This window comes from Entelurus aequoreus, linkage group LG14 (assembly GCF_033978785.1).
Source record: "Entelurus aequoreus isolate RoL-2023_Sb linkage group LG14, RoL_Eaeq_v1.1, whole genome shotgun sequence".
Taxonomy (NCBI): domain Eukaryota; kingdom Metazoa; phylum Chordata; class Actinopteri; order Syngnathiformes; family Syngnathidae; genus Entelurus; species Entelurus aequoreus.
In genome coordinates, this window is record NC_084744.1 from 47,454,596 (window position 1) to 47,469,854 (window position 15,259).

The window sequence follows — 15,259 nt, forward strand, 5'->3', positions numbered from 1 at the left end:
GAGAAGTGTTGTATCCCAAATAGCTGCAATCGCTTTCTCTTAAGGTATTCATGTGTGATTTCCACAAGCGTCTGTACATGTAGAAGAAGGAGAAACACGGCATGTCTGGATGACTCGCCTCCATCTTTCCAACCAGCTTTATTATGAAGCTGGCTGTGGCGCATTCTTTCTGACGTCACTTCCTCTCCGAACTCAGTTTGTAAAGGATCAATGAGTCCATACAAAGCTAAGAGCCGGAGATTCAAGAAATACACGGCGCACTTACCCGTGTAAAAAAATTATCCAAGGAGGGGGACCTTAAACGATGAATTAGTGTGGCTGAAACAGGGCTTAGGCTAAATATTTATACATTTAAGGCAGGGGTGTCAAACCTATGGCCCGCGGACCGGTTTTATCCGGCCCGCAAGATGATTTTGATAAGTATAAAAATGTTCTGAAATTTTTGAATGGAAGAAACTGCTCTTCTAAATGTGTCCACTGGATTTCGCAATAGCAATTATTTGTATCCCCTACCGCAGGAGTGCGCATGACTTCAGAGTACCATGTTAAGATAGAGGACTGGGGACACATTATCTGGGCGCACATGAATATGCTGAAATAACATGTATCCCCTTCTAACTTCATGTGTGCTTCATGAAATGAGTCCAAATGCACAGGTTTTGTTGTAGATGAAGCTACATATGTACAGAATAAACCACATGTTTTAGTACATCAGTTGAGGAAAATGAGTAAATTACATTAATAACATCCTGTAATTTGATTCTGATATTACTATTTATGAAAGGTTAAAATTTTACACTAATGAGAGCATTTTAAAACTCTACCAGACTCACACCTATTTGACTGACGAACATTTATTCAGAAATTATAAATCACGCCAAATGAAGATAGACTACTATGAACAGCAACATGTAAGTGTAAAAAAACACAACATTATGATTTGTATGTTTTCAGCTTGTGCTTGTTCTATTTTTAAAGAAAGAAAACAATCTGAAGCTGTATTTATTTTTAAGTTATCATGACATGATTTTACCAGTCCGGCCCACTTGAGAATAGATTTTCCTCCATGTGGCCCCTGAGCTAAAATGAGTTTGACACCCCTGGTTTAAGGGGTTATCCGGCTTAGTGTAGACAAAGCAGGGTACACTGTCAGAATAATGTCAGAATAATTGTATCTAAGTTATCACAAAACGTTGTGTTACATTGAGTTCAGCTCGCCCTGCGAGAGGACAAAAGCTGTCTTTGAACCTACCAAGTAGAAGGCTTGTAAAACTCCACTGTGTACGATGGGAAGCGACATTAAGGTGTCGGTTTCTTTCTTCTATTGTAATCCACAGGAAGATTTTGTCTTAACCCGAGATCTACAAAGCGGAGAGGAAGCAGGGCCTGACTCCCGTCCAGGCATCTTTTCTTTGAACTGTTTTACGACCTTTTCTTTGAACTGTTTTTAATCAAAGGCCATGGCTGTTTACGACCCCACTCCCTTAGAAACAGCTGTTGCCATGTAATCAGGGAAAGTCCAAATAAAAGAGGAGGCGTACAATCTTTCGTCAGAGCGTGGTGGAGACTGTGCAAGAGTACAGCCCAGACGTTTCTCCTCAATTGAGCCAAATTTAATTTGCAGCCAATTGTTTACCGGCCCGCCACACATTCTGCAAAAATTGCAAATTTTATAATATTGTTATATAGTTTTTTTTCTTTTGTCTTTGTTTATTTTTCTTTTTTTTGCCATTGCTAAAAAAAAAAAAAGACTAAAAATCTATGTTATATTGAATTATTAGTTAAAAAATATCACTTTAAAATGTTTTATGTGGAAAAAATATCGCATACCGTATTTCCTTGAATTGGCGCAGGGAATATAGTATTCGCACGTCTAGAATTACTGCCGGGTCAAACTCGTTTCTCAAAATAATTAACGCATGCTTGGCCTTATTGCCGGTTTATTATTGAAGCTGGATCAAATTCGTTTCGCTAAATATTAATTTTATTATCGCATGTCTGTAATTTTCGCCGGGTCAAACTCGTTTCGCAAAATATTTAGCATATGGCTAGAACTTCCACCGGGTCAAATTCGTTACGTCACGAGTGACGCATCTGTCCTCATTTTCAAAATGGAGGAAACTGCTTTCAGTAGTTTACAATCGCACAAAGGAAAAAAGATAAAGAGCTTTTCAGTAGGATTTAAGGTCCAAGCTATTGAATACCTGTACAGTATGCTAAAGAGAACAGTAAGCAGCTATGTTTTATTAATATACCGTAGCTGCGTGTGTGAAATACTGTATAAGTCATTAAATGACTCCCGCCTCCTGGTGGTAGAGGGCGCTGCCGCGCTAGTGATCCTTCTTGCGACTTCCGGTACTGCAGAAGAAGTGAACACACGCAGCAAGAGATTTTTTTTTCTGTCCTCTGCCTGAACTTTTAAAATGGAGGATTACATACATAAAATAAAACAGTTTTCTAAACTGGACTTTCAATCGAAGCAGGAGGTAATAATTAAAGGAATATCTCCATCGAAACAGAGACTTTTAAAACTGAAGAAAGAAAATAAGGAAGACTTCTATAAACAAGTTATCGATGCTTTTGGTCAGAAGGAGCTGCAAATGGACTCCATTTATAAGTACAGGTAAGACCATAATAACGTTTTTTTTAATTAAATGTGCTTTTCATGATGGTATGCTTACATCACACTCAAAGCGCACGCCTAAATTTTATGGATTCCTTTTGGTAAACGGCGGAGTGAGAAGAGGTTTTAAAATAATTACCGCATGCACGGCCATCCCGCCGGTTTCCGGTAAACGCAGGTGTGACAGGAGGTTTTAAATTAATTAACGCCCCTGCGGCTATTCAAGGAAATACGGTATATTGTGTGGTTGCCATATAAAAACATCAAAGTTTTATTCGACAAAAGAGCATAAAACAAACCAAAAAATAGATCAAACGTAAAATCGAGAGATATATCTGAAGTTGATCTCGTAATTAAAGTGTTAAAAGTTTAAAAAAAACTAATAAAAATGTATCACTTTATGAGTGGGGGACCTTTTGGATCCCAAATATATTTAGTAGGATTTTATTATACTTTTCACTGTGATTACTCAAAAATATTAAAGAATTAAAATGGTGTCCTGCATTATTGATCTTTTAAGGCTCTAATTACTAAATACTGCATATTTCAGTTTTACTATAAAAAACAAAGTTGTCTTTGACAGAAAACCTTTTTTTTTTTTTTACTTTATATCAACCTCAAGTTGATATAGAGATTTACTGTAAGCGTTAAATAAATAAAAATAATAATAATTTGACTTATTTTTAACAGTTTAATGACTGAGACCCTTTATAGTCCCTGGGAGCCCTAAAGGTTAAAAAAAAAAAATCCATATATTTTGTTAAGGTTTGAAAATGAAAAATATCAAAATGGCCCACAATTTTTCCGTGTACGGCCCTCAGTGGAAAAAGTTTGGACACCCCTGCCCTAAGTGAAGGCAGCGTGAACGATCAGGCAGGCATAAATAGCTCTCTGATTAGTGATCAGGAGCAGGTGAGTGTCCTGACCACTAACCAGATTCAGTTGCAATGAATTAGTGTCAATGGCAACCAAGGGAGCACAAGAACAGAAATTAACTCTAAACTAAGGAGATCAAGGAGACCAAACTCAACATTACGAACGTGACCCGGGCAATGGGCCCTGACATTAGAGCCACCAAATCAATCAAGAAGCTAAAAAAAAGCTACTTTGGTGATAATGTACTCACATGAAGCTCGTTCAGTAGATTATAAAGTCTGTTCACGCCATTGTCATCCACCTCCACCCCCAGTCTTTTCTTTTTAAGTTTGGGATTTTTCTGTAAAAATAGTCCCTAGACCAGTCTTTTTCATTCATTTTTGAGCCAAGGCACATTTTTTTCATTGAAAAAATCCGGGAGGCACACCACCAGCAGAAACGTTAAAAAATGAAACTCAGCAGCCGATATTGACAGTAAAAAGTTGTTGTCGCAATTGTTGGGTATGACTTGAAACCATAACCAACCATGAATCACTATAGGTCTTGTCTCAAAGTAGGTGTACTGTCACCACCTGTCACATCACACCCTGACTTATTTGGAGTTTTTTGCTGTTTTCCTGTGTGTAGTGTTTTAGTTCTTGTCTTGTGCTCCTATTTTGGTGGCTTTTCCTGTTTTGTTGGTATTTTCCTGTTGTAGTTTCATGTCCTCCTTTGAGCGATATTCCCCGCACCTGCTTTGTTTTAGCAACCAAGAATATTTAAGTTGTTGCTATCCTTCTTGGTGGGGACATTGTTGATTGTCATGTCATGTACGGATGTACTTTGTGGACGCCGTCTTTGCTCAACACGCTGCAAGTCTTTGCTGTTTTTGTTTACTTTGTAGCCAGTTCAGATTTAGTTTCGTTCCCTAAGCTTCAAAGCCTTTTCTTAGGGGCACTCACCTTTCGTTTATTTTTGGTTTTAGCATTAGATACCTTTTCACCTGCATGGTGCCTCCCGCTGCCGTCTGCATATATCTAACCCAGTGGTTCTTAACCTGGGTTCGATCGAACCCTAGGGGTTCGGTGAGTCGGCCTCAGGGGTTCGGTGGAGCCGAACATTGTTTGGGATACCCCCAAACAATGTTCCCTCTAATTTTCCATCTGATTTGCAGGTGTGTAATTTGTTGTGAGTTTATGCACTGTATTGGTTTTGTTCTTTGAACGGTTCATTTTGTGCACCAGTAAAAAAACATATAACTTTGTCTGGAATTTTTTAAAAAAAAACGTAACATTTTTCACTAAAGAAGGGTTCGGTGAATGCACATATGAAACTGGTGGGGTTCGGTACCTCAAACAAGGTTAAGAACCACTGATATAACCACTAGGCCTACTCAGTGACCTAGTGGTTAGAGTGTCTGCCCTGAGATCGGTAGGTTATGATAAAAGGTTGTGAGTTCAAACCCCGGCCGAGTCATACCAAAGACCATAAAAATGGGACCTATTACCTCCCTGCTTGGCACTCAGCATCAAGTGTTGGAATTGGGGGTTAAATCACTAAAAATGATTCCTGGGCGCGGCCACCACTGCTGCCCACTGCTCCCCTCACCTCTCAGGGGGTGAACAAGGGGATGGGTCAAATGCAGAGGACACATTTCACCACACCTAGTGTGTGTGTGACAATCATTGGTACTTTAACTTAAGTTGATCACGACAAACCATGTTCCCGACCTCCACAAAGCAATTAGCTACCTGTTGCCACCTACTGATATGGAAGAGTATTACACGGTTACTCTGCCGCACTCTAGACAGCACATACACTCAACGGCACATTATTTGCGGATTATAATTACTTGTTTGCAAAAAATATTTTTAACCCAATTACGTGAAATGACATCATCTCCCACGGCACACCAGACAATATCTCACGGTGCAATAGTGTGCCACGGCACAGTGGTTGAAAAACACTGGATTATGCTACATATGTAAAAAAAAAAAAAAAAAAAAATTGGAAAAGCTTTGCATCTACCAGCTTTCAAAATTTTCTATTTTCAGTTCTATGGTTATTGTCACATTTGTTTCCTCCAAAAAGAGTAAAAAAATAAGTATATATTTTGAATTTAAACTGTGCTGACATCTTGCATGACTTCAGTGGCATATTTTAATATATTTTACCATCATTTTTTAATGAATTTTCTAATTAGAAGAAAGGACATTAAAATTGTCCTAACGGTGAATATTAGCAGAAGTGAAAGATACATACAGGGTTTAACCCCTCATTGAAATGCTGCAGGGATTATGGGATTGTTGTTCATAACAGTATGTTATGCAATATATGTTCAAAGGTCAGCAGTACTTGTGCGCTTACCATGCGGGTATTAGAGATATAAGTAATATATAATAATAATGTAACAGTTTATTCTATAATCTTATTTATTATGTTCAATTATACGCATGAAGAAATCTTTTTTTTTTTGCTTTTTGCCAAATAGAATAAAATAGAATAGAATAGAATAGAATAGAAAGTACTTTATTGATCCCTGGGGGAAATTCAGCACCACAGTTCGCTCACAATAGACAATAAACATTTAGGTATTTTTACATGTGAATAATATAAATACAGTCTATTGAAGTGAGTTATATTTATATAGCGCTTTTCTCTAGTGACTCAAAGCGCTTTACATAGTGAAACCCAATATCTAAGTTACATTTAAACCAGTGTGGGTGGCACTGGGAGCAGGTGGGTAAAGTGTCTTGCCCAAGGACACAACGGCAGTGACTAGGATGGCGGGAGCGGGAATCGAACCTGGAACCCTCAAGTTGCTGGCACGGCCGCTCTACCAACCGAGCTATGCTGCCTATATTATACAGCATTATTCACATGTGAATAATATAAATACAGTCTATTATACAGCATTATTCACATGTGAATAACATAAATACAGTCTATTATACAGCATTATTCACATGTGAATAATATAAATACAGTCTATTATACATTTAAGTACAGTCAAAAAGGAACATATGCATTATACAGTCTGATGGCTGTCGGTAGTGAAATAGTGAGGCATGTGGCATCTATGACAAATTAAGCTATCAAATATGGTTCCTTTAATAATAATAATCAAAAATAAAGTAAAAGAATATAAACAAATAGTAAAAAAAAATTTTTAAATATACGTATATATATTATTAATTTTTCTTTATTTATTTTGTTTACTTTTTTTCTTTATTTAATTGATTTATCTGTAAATATTATTATTTTATTTTCTTGCTGTTTTTTATTTTTTGGGGGGGTCATCAAACAAAAAATATTTTGACATTCAGGGCAGACAACAAATGTATGATGTATTTAAATACTGTATGATGTAATGGATAGGAATGTCTGATGCTGGATGTCAATAAAAATTTAATGAAAAAAACAAACAAATATGGTTCCTTTATTGATGGTATGGTTACAAATAGATTTAATTGGACAAGGAACCATACATAACTGCTGCAATGTTAATGTTTTCTTCGCCTAAAGCTGTGTTTTGACACTGCTCACCCAAACAGACAAAGTGATACTGTATGAATGTATAATTAGGAATAAACTCCAATACTATTCTGTAGAGTCACCCCTGTGATGGATGAATACGCCTAATTTGCATTAGCATCATCGATATTCCCAGAGAAATTAAGGGAAATGTGACAAAAGTTCCTGGAATCGTTTAGTTTTTATGTAAGCCTTTTATCTAACAAACAGAAGATGATGAAAACCTAACATATTTGGCCATGATGTAAATATGGTACTAAAATGTTCATCGCATAGCCTACAAATCTCTTATGTGGAAAGGGTTGTGCAGTTGTCTTGTCAAATATAACAGGATTTATGATTCCACATGAAAGATCTCAGGATGCTTTTCATTTCGATGGCTTCCTGGCTTCTTTTTTTTTCTTCCAAAAATCCTTCCATATACCAGTTCAAGCTTTTTGATGTAATATCAGTTAAAAATGCAGCCTGTTTGTTACGCTTTGCTGTACGACATCTACATCTGACGACAGAAAATCTTTTTAAACATAACCTGAAACGTTGCACAGCAAGCTTTTGAGGATTGTGTTATGTTGTGTGAGTGAAAACACCAAACATAGCACAGGACACAAAATACATAACGCATCTTCCGGACTATAAGGCACACTTAAAATCATTTTTTTCCCCCAAAACTCGACAGTGCGCCTTAAAACCCGGTGTGCCTAATCTAAGGAATACATTTGGTTGAGCTTGCTCACCTCAAAGCTTTTTTATTTGGTACATGGTGTAATGGTAAGTGTGACCAGTAGATGGCAGTCACACATAAGAAATAAGTGTAGACAGCTCTATAACTGCAATATGTGTCAAGTAAACAACACCAACATTTTAAATGTTCCACTGAAAATATACAACATTACACACGGCGCTCAAAAATCTATCAAAATGTTTTAGTATGACTTTGGTAAGCTATGAAGCCACACCGCTTGATGGATTGTACTGTGCTTCAACATAGGAGTATTTTTATGGTGTGTGTATAAGGCAAAACATATTATGCGATATTATGCAAAAGCAACTTTTCTTACCTTATGCTACCTGCTGATCTGCATTTGGGATCTGTATAAGTCCTGAAAAATTATCGATAAGCTTCTTCTTTTTTCTCTATCTTCTTGTTATGGGACATTCATCCTCCGCTGTTGCCATTTCTAATATAAAGTGGTGTAAAGTTATATCTTATATCTGTCAGTAAACTTGCCATGAAAGCGCTAAAACATACCGGTGTAGTGAGTTTATATTATTCACCCAAGAAACTTTAGTTATTAGAGTTGCGGTCGGACGGTTTTTCACGGGACATATTTCCGGTGTTGTTGTTTCCGGATGAGGAGATGCTGCTCCGTTTTTTGATTTAAGTAAAGTCTGAATGTCATTAAAACAGTTAGCTCCATCTTTTGACACTTCTTCCACTCCCGTCCTTGCACGCTACACCGCTACAACAAAGATGACGGGGAGAAGACGCTGTCGAAGGTGAGCCACGTAAATAAGACCGCCCACAAAACGGCGCCTCCGGAAGCGACTGTCAGAAAGCGACTTGAAGATGATCTGTAAAACATCATCCATGCAACATTTTGACCAAAAAACCACCATTACATGTTATGTAGACCACAAGGAAGTCTTTTACATTGAGAAAAAAATAATAATAATATGACTCCTTTAATGCGCTCTATAATCTGGTGCGCCTAATATATGAAAACAGATTAAAAAATAGACCATTCATCGGCAGTGCGCTTTATAATCCAAGATAATCCGGAAAATACGGTAAATTAACTGATTTTTCTTCTTTTTTTTTTAATTTAATTTTTATTGACATCTGGCATCAGACATTCCTATCATTACATCATATTTACATACATCATTTATCTGTTTTCTTCCCTAAATGTCTAAATATGTTTTGTTTATATCCCATCGATGCCCCCCCCCCCCCCCAAAAAAAGAAAGAAACAGCAGGAAAACTAAATAATAATAATATTTACAGATAAATCAATTAAATACAGAAAAAAATACAAAAATAATAAATTATTAATATTTATAATCAGAAATAAAATAAAATATAAAAAGATAATAGATAATAATTTTACATATATATACATACATATACATATATACAGTGTTGGGTTAGTTACTGAAAACCAGTAATGAGTTATAGTTACTAGTTACTTCATTTTAAAAGTAACTCAGTTACTAACTCAGTTACTTACACCACAAAGTAATGCGTTACTTTGAAAAGTAACTATTTAGTTACTTCTTTTTTTCTTTTCTTTTTTAAAAGCTCCCATTAATGCCCTTTAGCCTTCATTTCAGTACTGTTATTGCACTGGAGAATAATACAATGTGTTGATCAACTTGACATGCATTTGCATCACTGAACTCTGCTAAGCAATGTGCTCTACATACAACACACAAAGACAAAGATATGTTTCAAAGGCCAATTTGTTTCTGGCCAGAACAAATTGACAAAACTATTTTAAATAGCTGCAACATAATGGCACTTTAACTTTAACTCTAAGTAGATAGGATATTTGATCCAAGACACAACTTACATTTAACTAAAATGTTATTTTCTTTGTGCTCGACAAAAGAAAAGTATTGAGAATTTCTCCTTGTTAAAAAAATCGACTCTTGGCTTCGCCTTGATGTCTTGTTAGTTGTTATGATAGTAGCGTTTATGTGTGTGCGTGTGTGTGTGTGTGTGTGGCCCTTTAAGATATGACAGCATGTGGGTGAGTGACGTCAGTGAGTGAGTGGGCGAGAGAAGTGAGCGAGCGGGACAGTGAGTGCGTGCAGGTTCTCTAGCTTGGTGGATGGCTGCGTCCAATAAAGTCACAAAGTTGCAACAAACCGCCGGCCTCGTCATTCACCCTCAGCTGTAAAGACCACTTCCGGGTAAAGTGAAGGTTGTTAGCCCCGAAGGAACGTCTCCCCTGCGCTCCTCAACTACGGTATGGGAGTCCCCCCCCCCGTCCCCACCCACACAAAGCACGTACGCCTTTTTTTTCCACCGCAGCGCTGCCACAAAACACACTCAGATCTTCAGTTTCTAGCCGATACTACATAAAAAATAACGTAAAATAACGCAGTAACGCATCATGTAGTAACGGTAACTGAGTTACTGAATATAAAAAATAACGCGTTAGATTACTAGTTACCGCCGAAACTAACGGCGTTACAGTAACTTTGTAACGCGTTAGTCCCAACACTGCATATATATATATATATATATATATATATATATATATATATATATATATATATATATATATATATATATATATATATATACAGTATATATAGTAATCCTTTTTTTTTTTTTTTTTTTTGGAACAGTACAATCACTAATTCGAGAAATTAAAATCAGGCTTATAGGGCGTGACATAATTGACCCAGTTTTTCCAGTATGAAGTATATTTCTCCAATTTATAATTAATAAAAGCAGTTACCTTCTCCATTTTATATATGTCCATTGTGATTTCCATCCATTGCTTCAAAGTTGGGCTCTCTTGGGAAATCCATTTCCTAGTAATGGTGTTTTTACAGGCCACTAGTAGGATATTCATTAAGTGTTTATCTTTCTTCAGCCAGTCCTGAGGTACATGTCCGAAAAACAGAGTCTTACTTTCCAGGGGTATTTCACATTTGAAAATATCCTGTAGAGCTTGGTGCATTGGCGTTGTTAAGCCTATTTTAGGGGGGCTCAAACCCCCCTAAAAGGTTCTTAAGCCCCCCTAAATAATTTGGTGTTAAAAAAAAAAAAAAAAAAAATTTTTTTTTTTTTTTTTTTTTACAAATACATGCCGAAAAATTCATTATAAAGTGGCCCGAATATGACTTTAAATAAATAATCATATAACCTGTCATTATTCACTCAGTTTCCCCTCACTTCATAGTGTAAGGTAGAGAGCCCCTTTAGTGCGTCGGTATCCAATCCATTCCACTTGTTCATATAAAAAATGCCCACATCACTCAAAATCCAGTCCGCATTTTCTCTGCGACCTTGCGTGCGGTCCTTGGACTTGTTCATATAGAAAATGCCCACATCACTCAAAATCCAGTCCGCATTTTCTCTGCGACCTTGCTTGCGGTCCTGCAGGTGTACAAAGCACATTAGCACACAGCACTGCAGAACAAGAACCTTGTGTCTGCAATTGTAAATAATTTAGTTTTTAAGTTTTGTGTTTATTGTAGAATCTATATAAAGTAATATACATTAGCCTATTGTTAAAATAATGAAAAAAACACCATCAAATATATTTGTTTTATTGTATTGTTACATTCATAGCTGTTGTATTATTATAGGATGGCTTGCTAAACATTTCATAGGATTTTCAGAGGGAGGAAAAACCAATACATTTAATATAAAATGTAAAATGAATAAATACAGAAAAAGAAAAAGAAAAAAAATGGTTAAAAGCCATCGTCCCAGGGAGCATTTAATTTCGTCCCGTGCATTTTTTTTACCGTCCCCGGGACGACGGGACTACGTTAATCTCAAGCCCTGAAAGTTACATTTTATTGTTTGCATTATTTGTTTGAGCATTGCACTTTGAAGATGGTCCTTCAGCTCTTTGACAGCTTTGGCTCTTTTTCAGATCAGCAGTCTTTCTTATTTACAGTATATATAAACGTTTCTCATTTTTATTCAGACTTCCATATATATTTAATTTCCTTAACGGCTTGCCATTATATATATATATATATATATATATATATATATATATATATATATATATATATATATATATATATATATATATATATATATATATATATATATATATATATATATACACACATACATACATACATACATACATACATACATACATACATACATACATACATACATACATACATACATACATACATACATACATAGATACATACATACATACATACATACATACATACATACATACATACATACATACATACATATATATATATATATATATATATATATATATATATATATATATATATATATATATATATATATATATATATATATATATATATATATATATATATATATATATATATATATATACCTGTATATATATATATTATATATAAGCCAAATTATCCCGATCCAGATATTACTTTAATTCAAGTAATTAAGTAATATTTCCAGGGCTTGAATTTACAACCATTTTAATCACATATGTGCCCAAAATGTAATATGTGCAACATCAAACTATTTGGGAACAAACAATTATTGTATTGTGAGCGAAAGTGGTGGCATTATCCTCTATGTTGTGAATGAATAACATAGAGGCTAATGCCATGACTTTCATTGTGTTTCAGTGTATCTTGAAGGATCATGCAAGTAATTGTTTCTTGTTGATGCTGTAAACAAAATGTCACTGTGCAAACCCATGTTTGTTGTTGTACTGAACACAGATTGAAAATAAACCCACTGAAATAATAATAATAACAATGATTAATTTCTAAGTCTTTGTTAGCCGTTTGTGAAGTTTTGTACTCGTGCGCTGTGTTCGCTCGCATACTGTGCATCTCCTGGAGGCTAAGCCCCCCCTGTCCTTAAAAGCTAGTGACGCCCCTGGCTTGGTGTATCTCTTTCCAATAATCCTTTATGGCAGAGTAGTCCCAGAAAACTTGGGAGTGGTTTGCATTTAAGTTCCCACAATTTCTCCAACATATAGCACATATAATTGTGCTTTTTCATGTAACATAAAAAACAATTAAAAACAACAGTAGCGGTTTTGGAATTGGGCCACAATTCCCCAGGGCAGCCTTCTCTACCCGAGGGCGCCGCAAGGATGAGGGGCAAAAATAATTTTACATCCATTTGTTCTCAGCCTAGTAGCAGGTACTATTTTATCTTTGGCCTTTGGAGCTCAAATAATTGTGCTCCATCAAATCTGCCTAGCAACAAGGCGTGTTCTCGGTTGACTTGGAGTTTGCCTCCAAATGTTTTCATCATAAAAATGGCAGAATCTTGTGGTTTGCACTGAGCAGCTCCTCTTCTTCACTACAGGGGGAGCTCCTGAGCCCATGTCGCTGCAGCGGCTCAGTTCGCTGCACCCACCAGCCCTGCCTCATCAAGTGGATCAGTGAGCGAGGTTCCTGGGCCTGTGAGATCTGCTATTACAAGTACCAGGTCATAGCTATAAGCACAAAGAACCCATTACAGGTGAGGATGGCACCGTGATAGCCTGGCTATAATGTGGAAGTCGCGCATTCATGGTCAAGTTGGGAATTGGGAGTATTTAGGTTTGAGAATTTTTTTTTTTTACTCTCCAAGTCTTGTTCTCTCTCCACCATTCTAGATGAGGTAGTATGATTGTACACTTCCGTGCTGAATTGCTCTAAATAGAGTGTTTGTGTTGGTGGGAATTAGAGATGTCCGATAATGGCTTTTTTGCCGATATCCGATATTCCGATATTGTCCAACTCTTAATTACCGATTCTGATATCAACCGATACGATATATACAGTCGTGGAATTAACACATTATTATGCCTAATTTTGTTGGGATGCCCCGCTGGATGCATTAAACAATGTAACAAGGTTTTCCAAAATAAATTAACTCAAGTTATGGAAAAAAATGCCAACATGGCACTGCCATATTTATTATTGAAGTCACAAAGTGCATTATTTTTTTTAACAGCAGCTTGGAATTTGGGACATGCTCTCCCTGAGAGAGCATGAGGTGGTTGGGAGGGGCGGGGTTTTAGGGGTAGGGGTCAGCGGGGGGTGTGTATTGTAGCGTCCCGGAAGAGTTAGTGCTGCAAGGGGTTCTGGGTATTTGTTCTGTTGTGTTTATGTTGTGTTATGGTGCGGATGATCTCCCGAAATGTGTTTGTCATTCTTGTTTGGTGTGGGTTCACAGTGTGGCACATATTTGTAACAGTGTTAAAGTTGTTTTTACGGACACCCTCAGTGTGACCTGTATGGCTGTTGACCAAGTATGCTTGCATTCACTTGTGTGTGTGTGAAAAGCCGTAGGTATTATGTGATTGGGCCGGCACGCAAAGGCAGTGCCTTTAAGGTTTATTGGCGATCTGTACTTCTCCCTACATCCGTGTAGCACTCCGTACAAAAGCGTTTTAAAAAGTCATACATTTTACTTTTTGAAACTGATACCGATGCTTTTGAAACCGATACCAATAATTTCCGATATTAAATTTTAAAGCATTTATCGGCCGATAATATCTGCAGTCCGATATTATCGGACATCTCTAGTGGAAATGTCTGACAGTGTTGGACAGATCCGGTTTACACTCAAAAGGACAGCAGACTTTCTCCCAGACTGCTAGCACAGTGTTTTTCAACCACTGTGCCATGAGATACAGTCTGGTGTGTTGTGGGAGATTATGTAATTTCACCTAATTGGGTTAAAAATATTTTTTGCAAACCAGTAATTATAATCCGCAAATAATGTGCCGTTGTTGTGCTGTCTAGAGCTCGGCAGAGTAACCGTGTTATACTCTTCTATATCAGTAGGTGGCAGCAGGTAGCTAATTGCTTTGTAGAGGTCGGGAACATGGTTTGTCGTGATCACAATATGCAGACGACAGCGTGCAGGTAAAAATGTATCTAATGCTTAAATCAAAAATAAACAAAAGGTCAGTGCAGAACGGAACTAAAACTGAACTGGCTCCAGAGTAAACAAATACAGAATGCTGGACGACAGCAAAGACTTACAGCGTGTGGAGCAGAGACGGCGTCCACAAAGTACACCCGTACATGACATGACAATCAACAACAAAATAGGAAACCCTACACACAGGAAAACAGCAACAAACTCCAAATAAGTCACAGCGTGATGTGACAGGTGGTGACAGTACACCTACTTTGAGACAAGAGCTATAGTGATGCATGCTTGGTTTGTTGTTGAATTTATATCTAACAATTGCGAGAACGACTTTTTACTGTCAATATCGGCTGCTGAGTTTCATTTTTTAATGTTTTCTGCTAGTGGTGTGCCTCTGGATTTTACCAATGAAAAATGTGTGCCTCGGCTCAAAAAAAGGTTGAAAAACACTGGCATAATCTACAAAGATACAAATAAGTGCTATTGCGACATCTAGTGGACACATTTAAAACAGCATTTTCTTTCATTACAAAATTTCGGCTCATTTTTATACTTAGCAAACTCATCCCGCGGGCCGTATAAAACCTGTTCGTGAGCCTGATCCGTTTGACACCCGGGACGGCGTGGCAAAGTTGGTAGAGTGGCCGTGCCAGCAATCGGAA

General features: G+C 36.9%; 2 protein-coding genes across 2 annotated transcripts in view; both read left to right on the forward strand.

The window, feature by feature from the left end:
• marchf4b (membrane associated ring-CH-type finger 4b) overlaps positions 1-15,259 on the forward strand; it is a 55,994-nt gene that overhangs the window by 31,575 nt on the left and 9,160 nt on the right. The window lies entirely within an intron of this gene.
• The window catches only part of LOC133664954 (collagen alpha-2(VI) chain-like), a 79,546-nt gene that overhangs the window by 3,392 nt on the left and 60,895 nt on the right, over positions 1-15,259 (forward strand). The window contains exon 2 of the mRNA XM_062070030.1: positions 13,038-13,193. The gene's annotated coding sequence lies outside the window, so the exon portion shown is untranslated. The remainder of the gene's footprint in view (positions 1-13,037; positions 13,194-15,259) is intronic.